Here is an 11,851-nt window from a genome sequence, read left to right as displayed (position 1 = left end):
ACCTTTTATAGAAATGAGTATAGAAGGATGACCTTAGAAGTGTGAAACATTGTGGGCGAAATTTTTTTTTAAAGACCTTAGCTATTTTTAGAAAAACCAATTCAACTATATTATAATAACAAAGTAGGAAGCGATATAACTCATAGTCCAGTTCAATATTATTAAACTAAGCATTTCGAGAAATTAGAGGTTCAGTCAAAAAGATATCCTTAGCAAAAGAGTCTCTAATTAGGTACTTTTACAATGTTTAGACAAGTTGGACATGTATCTATACCCCAACTCGAAATAATTTTTTACCATATTTTCCAGTGTTTTTTTTAATTTTTAAAAGTCAATTAGTTTTTGAAAAGTTAATTTAGTTAATTTGTTTTAGTTCTTGAAAAGTTTATTGATATGTGCATTTCGTATAAGTTTTTATCATAATTTGACACACATGCTGTGTCATTTTATATACATATATTTCATATTTTCATCTTTGTATGCTTCTTTTTATTACTTTTAATTTGGAGAACTGCTCTTTACTTGTTTTGATTGTCAGGGACGTGAATCGGAGTGAAACGGGGAGCAAAAAAATTAAGGCAAAGAGCCTTGCCCTGCCACTGGTGGTCGTGGCCAGCGTCACGGCCTATGGCAGGCTTAGCTACCGCACCACGTGGGTGGTCGTGGCCAACGCCACGACCCACGACCTATGGCAGGCTCTGCCTCCCTGCTGCGGCTTTTCTGTGGCCCGCGCCACAAGTTGTGGGAGGTTCGGTTGCCACATCATGGGTCGTGGCAAGTTTGGACGTCACACCATGGGTCGTGGCAGGTTCGACTGCCACGTCACAAGCCATGGCAAGTTCGACCACCACGCCACGAGTCGTGGCAAGTTTGGTCGCCACTCCACAAGCAGTCATGGCCCGCGCCAAGGGCAGCTGTGGCCCGCGCCATAGGCGGCCGTGACCATGAGATCTGAGTGCAACGAGCCTCGCCATGGGCAGTCGTGCCTAGCGACATGACCCTACTCCAACAGCTATAAAAGCTTATTCATTCCATTGTATAATGGGGGCTTGGACCAAGGACTTCATCCCCCTCAAGGGGAGTGAGTTTTTCCCCTCTTAGGGAAACTCTAGGGACGCCACCTTCATCGACTTCGACGCTTCATCCACCTTTGGCTTAAGGAACTACATTCGAAGACATAGGAATTTTCTCCCTAAGCATCTCTCTATTTCTATTCATCATTTTCATCTATATGAATGCTTTCATTTTCTTTGGATTGTAATTTCCCTGTAATGGAGTAGTTCTTGCGATTCTAGGATGTAGGGAGTAATCCTTTTTATTATGTGAACATTATTATGGCTAATCCATATGTTTGTATGTTTCTTATTTGATGAAATGTGTGTTTATGGTCCGGATATACTATGTTAACACGATCTTGATACCAAAAATATGAGATTCGTATCCCACGAGGATTTGGGAATGAATCGAAAGGAAAACTCGATCCTCTGACTTGTATAAAACTAAGACACGGAGAGTCGAATATGAAAGTACAACCTGATTTATCATGAGGAGCCTTAGGCCATCACAGAGTTTAATGGATCAAACCTAATTCGTTGTAGACAATGATTAGAGTTGATACGCCATTGTAGAAACAAAAGTTTACAACGGATACCATAGGATGATCTACCTACATAAATACCCATTGAGAATAAGAAATCAAACATAGATTAGTTGTTTACGATTAATTGGGTGAAATCGAAGTCCTGGAATCACTTCACCCTTCACTCACTCCTTTAACTCGACTCTCTTCTCCGCCTCTCCCTCAATTCTCTCGTGTTTAGCTCTCTCACTCTCTCTCTCTCTCTCTCAACTCCCCTTCTCTCTCAACTCCCCTTCTCTCTTTCTCACTTGTTATTGTGACCACTTACACCCGTGATCATCTAGATAAATTATTTTGCCAATTTGATTGGTACTTGATTCACAGTTCTCGTGGGATCGATATCTTTTATTACTTGATAATATTTCTGTGCACTTGCAGATTTGACATTATATCAAATTTTTGGCACTGTTATCAGGGACTATACCAATTAATATTAGTTGGATAACATTGTGGTTAATTATATTTATTTTCTTTGTTCTCTTTTATGACATTTCCTTGTCTTTCTCTGATAAAGCAAAATGAATACTCATAATCAATGGTTTAATCAATTTAATGCTGTGAAATTTTCTAGTCTCTATTGTTAGTTTTGTGGTGTAGATTGGCATGATACAGATGATTGCCTGATGGTTTTTTATCCTGCACATGGAGTGTACGGACAAAAATAGAGAATCCTACTTGATTACTCTCAAAGGCCACAACAGCCACAAAAGTCTAATTTGGAGAAGATGATGGAGAAATTTATAGCAGTTGAATCCGAAGTGAATGAGAAATTCCATCGACAATAAATTATGAACAAAACAATTTCAAATACATTAGATTATGGATGAATGGATGATTCAAAGTTTAAGTATGAAAATATTGTGGGTGTGTTAAATAACATGACATACAACTGATAATTGTAGTAGGTCTCACAACTTACAAATATATCAAGTTTGAAAATATTGCAAATCAAAACAAAGCAAATGAAGCCATGAAGATAGCACTTGAAGAAAAAGATTTAGTTGTGTCTACCGATATTGCTGTTACTCCTATTGTTGATGTTAATCTTGATATATTTTATCATGCCTATGATGATGTTGTGGATGGAAGTGTAGGGACTTATACCGTGGAAGCAATGTCCCAGAATCACTTCTTTCGGTCGCATAATCACTGGACACTATCGATGTTGCACGATTAGAAATTTTTGATGATCAATGTGTAGAAACTTGTGTAGTAGAGATCAGGCCCTAAGAATCACCTCTATTAGTCACTCACCCACCAGAGCTAGAACCTAACCTAACCACACATGAAATCATGCTTGATGATTTACTCACTTTGATGATTGATGTAGGTAAAATTTTATTTGATATATCTGAAGCTACTGGCCAATATTTTCTTGAGTATGTTTATGATAGGGCATATTTTTCACAGCAATCATATAGACAATTTCATGGGAACCGTGTGAATATGAGCATATTTAAGGATAACCTGAGACCTGGATCAAGCAAGTACCTTGCTCCTCCATGAGCAAGGTTCAAGACAAATGCAAGTGCAAGAACCCTTAGCAAGAGGGTTCTAAAATATCTGACTCCTCCAAGGGTGAGATTTAAATGAATTTAATAAGGGGTTGAGTTTATGATCGTAACCAAGGGATTCTTGGGAAGCAACCCTTATTTCTTTCTTGTTTTTGTTTATGTTTTTCTATTATTTTGTAGTTTTAATCCTAACCCCCTATGTAGTTTATCTAACTCAGGTTTTAATGAATGGTAAGTAAGTTAAGTTATGTTCTATTGTGATCTAACCACATGATTAAGTGTGCAGTACGAAGTCTAGATAGGTCGACAGACTGATCGGATATCTGACGAGAAGTCCAGTTAGGTCAACGGGCCGATCGGATAGTTGACATAAAGTCTAGACAAGTCAACGGGTTAACCAGATGCCTGACAAGTTGGTAAGTTAAGGTAAGTCACTAGAGAAGAGTGATCTTGTGAGGACGCATCTCATTTAAGGGGATAGTAGGTGTTAGTCCAAGTTAGGTCTATTTTGGATCACTAATCTGCGACCTTGACTAATTCTTGATCATGGGAGGATAGAAACTAATTAATATTGCTCATTATTATTGTGCTAATATTTGTCTTGTAGGTTATCACTTTGGGTTATTGGACTAACGTTGTTTGGTAGGACAAAGGAGCAAAAATTACCTTTGGATGAATAATATCTGAAGGTGCCTTCAAGCTTAATGGAAGACGCCTTCGTACTGTTCATAGAAGACGCCTTCTACAAGATAAATTTTGGATGAAATCCCGGATAGAGGTCGTGCTGTTTGAGATCAACTTTCTCAAGTTGGAGGCACCTTCAATGGCTATGGAAGGCGCCTTCAATGCCCTATATAAGCCAGTCTCGAGGAAGCTTCAAGACACAACACTTATACAAGCTACTACGCGTCCATTTGAGGTTCTAACTTCTCCGGGCTCCTGCTACGAATTTGCTGAGAAGCTGCTGCACCCTACGACTGTTCCAAGGACTTCTGATCATGGCCGACAGACTGACATCGATACACGAACAAGCCACTTTGATCCTAAGTGTCAGTAACATTTTTATTGTACTTAAATTCTACAATGGGAAGTGCGGTCTGTTGCACTTCACTGATCTTCTTTGTACTCGATTCCTTCTTCCGGAGGTACCGGAAGAGGATTTTGTGGATTACCCATCCATAGGTCCACGGGACTTGAGTCTTGGAGTAGGAGTCGCTGAAGGCTCCGAACCAAGTAAAAACTCCTGTGTTTTCTTGTGTTCTCATTCCGCTTTAATTTTCCGCTGTGTACTTAATTTTTGAAAAGTTTTTAAGACACTTGATTCACCTCCCCTCTCATGTGCATTTCGATTCAACAAGTGGTATCAGAGCCAAGTTCTGCTCTGAATTGGTGCAACCATCAATCAAACCGGGGGAATCATTTTTTTGTTGTTTTTCGCATTCTATTTGAATTGGTAAAACTTTACCTATTCAGATAATTTTTTCATTTGATTTTAACTTAAAGTTGGTGCAACACCTCTCAAGTTCTTTTATATTTCTTTATCTCAAACTCTGCTAATCCAAGACCAAGTCTTGGCACCTCTTTTAATTTTCTATCTATAGCTGTGAAATGACCCAAAACAAAAAATACAGCACCATCCATCCTCCCCTCTTCAACGGTGATAACTTCCCGTACTGGAAGAAGCGGATGGAGGTATACCTGAAAACGGACTTCGGTCAGTGGTTCAGCGTCACCAAAGGGTACAAAGCACCTGATCCTGTCCGAATGATAAGTCGATGGACGCTGGGGACGTGGTGCTCTCCAAACCGATGATGCCACTCTTTGACTGACCGGCTGGAGCTCCGGCGAACCTGCAAAGAAGTTGGGTCGGGGAGGGGTCCCCGGCGATGACCCTCCGACGCTTAAGTCAGGCAAGATGAGGACTAGAAAGTGGCTCCGAATATGCGAGAGTGCGTACCTCCGATGAAGTGCAAGACTCCTTATATAGGGCTGGGAAGGAGCTCATGCACATATATCGAGACGAATACGTGTCCTCAGCCCATACCCCAGCGTGGACTTGTCAGAAGAGCATGCCTGACGCCATACTGCTACAGTCCAAGCACCTCCATGATGGGACATTAGAACATTCCGATCTAAGATTCCGTACATGGCTTGTCCTCCGAATATGCCTACTGTCAGAGGATGTTTCTTTGTTCTTGTCTTCTGTTCAGGGCGAGGGTCCAGCCGTTCGACCGTACCGTTACGTCCGACCGGCCCTAAGTACGAATCTGCTCGGGAGAGTCTCGCTCGTGTGCTCGGCTGCACTTGTCAGTTGCTGCTTTATGCCTATGCTGAGCGGACCGTCCGCTCGGCCAGGCGAGCTTCTTCACCCTGAGCGTCGGAAACCCAACTCCTTGTCGGGTTCTATGCCTCTGCTTATATTCCTCTAGGCCGATCAACACTTCTTTCCCAATCGGCCTCTTGGCTTTGGGTCGCCACGTGGCTTTGGGTCGCCACGTGGCTTTGACTTCCTTCAAAAAAGGGGGTCCCCCATCCTTATCACCGGATCAGCACCAATGGATAGCGATGAAATTCCAATAGACCCAGAAAATTGGAATCCGGAAATGAAGAAAAAGCACAAATTGACTTCAAGACCCTCAACACAATCCAGTGCAGGCTAACAAAAGAAGAGCTGAACTGTGTCAACCCTCACAAAAACACCAAAGAGCTATGTAACAAACTCATAGAACTATACGAGGGGACTAATGACGCAAAGGTAACGAAAAAAGACTTATATCTAAATAAATTGTTTAATATAAAAATGCAGGAAGGTGAGACTGCTAGTCAGCTACACGCGAGAATAAAAGATATCCTCAACGGACTTCACACCATCGGCCACCAGATGGAGAACTGAGATCTAATCAGGTATGCTCTAAACGCATTTTCTCAAAATGCACTGTGGGCATCCATTGTGGATGCCTATAAGATTTCGAGGAATTTGTCAAAATTAAAATTAGACGAATTATTTTGTGAATTAGAGCTACACGAACAAACTAACGCCAAAACTGAGAAAGGTATTGCTCTTATTGCAGGGACATCAAAAGAAAAGTCCAGAACCAAACCTGAACTTGAAATTGAGTATGACCAAGACTCAGAGGATGAAAAACACCTGGTAAGAAAGATGTTCACCAGGAGAAAGAAGAATTTCAGCAAAAAATATTGGCAAAATATTAACTCCACCTTCAATTATAACAGCAAGAATGTGACTTGATTCGAATGCAACAAGAAGGGGCACTACAAGACCGATTGCCCGAATCTGATGAAAAAGAAGGCTCTCCGAGCGATGTGGGACGATCGTCCAGAGACGAATCATATGGTGGAGAACCGCAGCACACCAACTGCCTCGCGTTGATGACTTATGAATCAGAATCGGAGAACGAATCAGGAGACGAGTCCGAACCTGAATCGAGTCACGAGTCCACACTCGTTCCCGAAATTTTTCGATGAGGTATACTTTACTTTAAGCAAAAGATTTTTCAAAATTATTACATGTTTAAATAATAAATTAACTAACTCTAAAAATTACATAAATGAACTAACAAAAGAAAATAACAAACTTAATGAACAATTAAAATCAAGTTCAATAAATGAACCAATTCAACCTGAAATCCCAACTCAGGTTGCAAAACTTGAGGAGGATAATCTCAGACTGAAAAATAAAATAATTGAACTAAAAGAATTACTAAAAAAATTCACAACTAGATCCAAGTATCTCGATATGATACTTGAGTCACAAAGAGCTGTGTATAACAAGTCCGTACTCGGATACAAATCCAGCTCAACCAACAAGTCTTTTATATCATTAGTTAATCAAAATAAGACTCAAACTAAAGTTTGGGTTCCAAAAGTATGCCTAACCATACAAATATGAATCAACCAATATTATGTACCTAAAAATGAGATCCATTATATAAAATCAAATCCAACTAAAACCTTAAAGTCAGACCAAAACAAATCTTCAAAACTAAATTCTAAACTTAAAAATGAAATAAAATTAAACAAATCAAATTACCATCAAGTCCACTATAATTATAAAAGTAATCAACACAAATCAAACTTAAAAATCAAACTCAACAATTCAGGGGGGGGGGGTTCCAAATTAGTTGACACCTCCAAAATAATAACTTACCCTGCTGGGTAATTAGGACTAGCCAAAATAGAGACAACAGTTTAACTTGACAAATGTACTGGTAAAGTTTTGGATGATAGTAGGTTAGAGAAACTCTGTCTATGCATATCTAGGAAGATATGACTTCGACCTAGTGCATTTGACTTAGTGGAACTAATTGAAGCTACCCTTACAAATCCTAACTAGTAAGACCAAGGTTTAGTACTAAGTTCAGTGGATAGGACTATTAGGAAAACCTCGAATGCATGGTTATTCTAATGATGTCTAGGTGACTCAGCATAGCCTAGAAGTTTATCCATAGAATGCCTATTTGTTGAACCCAAAGCTAAACCTGAATATAATACAAAGTTAAAACCAAATCCTGAAATTAAACTTAACTCATCTCACAAAATTATAAGATTCCCAAATTAAAAATGTAGATAGGGTGAGATGACTAAGGACTTTAAAATTATATCTAAAATTAAGAATTAAAATTTAAAATTTAAAATAAAAAAAATTTAAAACTTAAAATTAAAAATTAAACTTAAAATAAAAAAATTTAAAATTAAATTTAAAATTTAAAATTAAACTTAAAATTTAAGATTAAAAATTTAAATTAAAATTAAAATTAAAAATAAAATTAAAAATTAAAACTAAACTTAAAATTAAAAATTAAACTTAAAATTTAAGATTAAAAATTTAAATTAAAATTAAACTTAAAATTAAAAATTAAAATTAAAATCAAAATTAAAAATTAAATTAAAAAGTAAAAAAAATTAAACTTAAAATTAAAATTAAAATTTTAAATTTAAATTAAACTTAAATTAAAAATTAAAAATTAAAAATTAAACTTAAAATTAAAATTAAAATTTAAAATATCAAAATTTTTAAAAAAAGGGCCGCCTCTCGAAAGCGCCTCCGACGCCATCAGAGGCACCCTCAGGAGAGGCAGGAAAAATCCCACTTAAGCGGTGGAAGGCGGCGCCCTCCATAACTTATGGAAATCACCTTCCATTAAGCTTGAAGGCGCCTTCAAGCGGTGTTTTTCCAGCGAATGGAAGGCTTTTTGTGCCCGATCTCAGATGCGACAAGGCGCCTTCCAGCCACGATTTCTTAACGTTTTCATCCCCAAAACTTCAAAATGTCTCCTAGGTATAACATCAACTTAGTTTATTTTGCCAATCCTTAGTTCTTATGAGTTTTCTTTGTCAATTTATGTTTATATGCTTGTATAAAATTAGGAAAAGATGATATGCTACCCCTATGCCTAGCAATACTGCATCTACTGATGCCAGATTCCTTACTGAGCAACTTAGTTTTTTTTTTTTACAGCATACATATGTTGCCCTGAAATTTGGGTACTTAAGTAGAATAGATATTTATGTTTATATACTTTTTTACTGCGTTTTATTTTGAATAGATATTTTAAACATACTTATATTTTTCGAAAACATCTTTTTCAAAATATTTCTCAAAAGATGTTTTTCGAAAACACACCTATACTTTTCAAAGTTCTATTTTGAAAATCATTCTTGGCACATTTTGAAATATCCAATGTTTTATAAAATTCTGATGGTTTTGAAAACTGATTACTTTAATTTTTGCAAATTGCTTTTAAACAAACTTGAAAAGTTTTTTCCTTGAAAATTTTTGAAAAAGTTTCACTTTTGCAAAAATTAATCTTTTAAAAGTTTAAATCTTGAAAAAGTTCATCCTTGATTTTTTTTTTTGCAAAACTTATTTCTTTAATGTTTTTTTAATAACTATTTAAACTTTATAGTTAGTTTTTTTAAAGAACTACAAGTGTTTTACAAACCTTCATTTTTTTCGTTAAGTACATCCCCCATAACTTTGAACCTTATTTTTGCTGCCTATTTTTTGAATAAGTTTTTGTTTCATTGTCTTACTTATTAACTTATGTCTTTTTGATGAATGTCAAAGGGGGAGAGTAAGGGATTAAGTTAGCAAATAAAAAAAAAATTAGAACAACTTAAATCCCACAACAAAAGCTAATTTACTCATATTTTTTTGTATGCTTACTTTACATAGTTTTTCTTAACTTAACCCAGGTCGTCATTGCATAAAAAAGGAGGAGATTGTTGGTGCAATTTGCACTAATGATTTAACTCAGGTTTTGATGAATGACAAGTAAGTTAAGTTAGATTTTGTTGTGATCTAACCACATGATTAAGTGTGTAGTACGAAGTCCAGATAGGTCGACGGGTCGATCGGATATCTGGCCGAAAATTCAGCTAGGTCGACGGGTCGACCAGATAGTTGGTACAAAGTCCAGATAGGTCGACGGGCTGACTGGATATCTAGCGAGAAGTCCAGCTAGGTCAACAGGCTGATCGGATAGCTGGCATTAAGTCCAGACAGATTGACGGGCTAATCGGATGTCTGACAAGTTGGTAAGTTAAGGTAAGTCACTAGATGAGAGTGACATTGTGAGGACGCGCCCAAGTTAAGGGGACAGTAGGCGTCAGTCCAGGTTAGGTTCATCAAGTATGGGGAATTTTGATGTGTGCATTTCATATAGATTTTTATCATAGTTTGACATACATCCTTACTCATTTTATGTGCATATATTTCATGTTTTTATCTTTATGTGCTTCTTTTTGTTACTTTTAGTTCGGAGAACTGTTTTTTTGCTTGTTTTGATTGATAGGGACATGAATCAGAATGAAATGGGAGCAAAAAGACTAAGACAAAGAACCATGTCATGCCACGGACGGTCGTGGCCTGCGCCACGGCTCGTGGAAGGTTCAGCCGCCACGGCTCGTGGCAGGTTCAGCCACCACACCACGGGTGCCCGTGGCCTGCGCCATGTCCCGTGGTATGCTTTGTTGGAGCAATCTCAATGGTCCGTGCGACTATGTGTTTTGGTGTTTGGGCAAAGGGTTTAAGTTAGGTTCACCCTTGTATTTGATATGTGTATTTGAGTTGTGCAGGTTTACAGGATACACATGTGACTCAGGTTGATAGCTTCGGGTCCGGTAAAGGATGGAGCATCCGAGGGACCGTGGACAAGGCAGCGAAGACAAGGGCCGATGGAAGCGACTTCGAGGCATACGTGAAGGATGACATTGGGGACGAGCCGCGAGCTTGAATGCATCCGAGGGACGAGAGCCAAAGGAAGTAAGCTTGAAGGCAAGAGGTCAAGGCTGTAAAGAAGCGTCAAGTGAGTCATAAGGGTGAGGGTACGAGTGCACGAGAGATTGTACTCGGAGTAAAATACTAGTTTTAGGGTTTTACTGTAGCGTTACTGTAGCAGTACTGTAGCGTTACTGTAGCTGTAACGACCCGTCCCATTTGGCAACCCTCGGGTCGTCGATTGTCGACCGTCGACCGTACCGTTACTCACTAGGACTTTCCAGTCCTGTCCAGTGGATTTTTGCCTACCCCAGGATTCGAACTCTAGACCTCCAAGCTTAAGTACTAGAGTTTATAAATCCTGGTAGCTAAGTGAGCGCTCACTTGGCTACCAGGATTCATAAACTCTAGTACTTAAGCTTGGAGGTCTAGAATTCGAATCCTGGGGTAGGCAAAAATCCACTGGACAGGGGTGGAAAGTCCTAGTGAGTAACGGTACGGTCGACGGTCGACAATCGACGACCCGAGGGTTGCCAAATGGGACGGGTCGTTACAACTACAGTAACGCTACGGTCGACGTTCGACGACCCGAGGGTCGTCAAATGGGCCGGGTCGTTATAATAAAAAGGCGCCTTTTTTTTATAACGACCCGACCCTTTGGCCTCTTGGGTGACCCTTGTGGCGGCCCTTATGTCGTTGGCCCATTTGTCGACCTCTAATGTCGTCGACCGACGACCCTTGGCCGTGCCATTACTCACTAGGACTTTCCACCCCTAGCAGTGGATTTTTGCCTTCCCCAGAATTCGAACTCTAGACCTCCAGGACAAATGCATGGGGAGAGGTTATCTCTCACGTGTGGATGCGCATGGGATGTAAATCCAGGACTCGAATTGCACTGAACCATGTTGACTCATGTGCGAGCATAACCTGCGCACGCCGAATGTCGGACCGATCATGGAAAAATTTGCACAAGTGGAACAACCAATATTTTTTTATTGTAACGACCCGACCCTTTGGCCTCTTGGGCGGTCCTTACGGTGGCCCACTGACGACCCCTTATGTTGTCGGCTCATTTGGCGACCTCTAATGTCGTCGACCGACGATCCTTGGCTGTGTCGTTACTCACTAGGACTTTCCACCCCTGGCAGTAGATTTTTGCCTCTTCCAGGATTCGAACTCTAGACCTCCAGACTTAAGTACTAGAGTTTATGAATCCTGGTAGCCAAGTGAGTGCCTCTCACTTGGCTACCAGGATTCATAAACTCTACTACTTAGCCTGGAGGTCTAGAGTTCAAATCCTGGGGAAGACAAAAATCCACTGCCAGGGGTGGAAAGTTCTAGTGAGTAACGGCATGACCAAAGGGTCGTCGGTCGACGATATGAGAGGTCGCCAAATGGACCGACGACATAAGGGCCGCCAGTTGGGCCGCCACAAGGGCCGCCCAAGAGGTCAAAGGG

The sequence above is a fragment of the Zingiber officinale genome, chromosome 8B (assembly GCF_018446385.1).
Source record: "Zingiber officinale cultivar Zhangliang chromosome 8B, Zo_v1.1, whole genome shotgun sequence".
NCBI classification, from domain to species: Eukaryota; Viridiplantae; Streptophyta; class Magnoliopsida; order Zingiberales; family Zingiberaceae; genus Zingiber; species Zingiber officinale.
The sequence above is the reverse complement of the archived record's forward strand: the minus strand, read 5'-3'. Positions refer to the sequence as shown.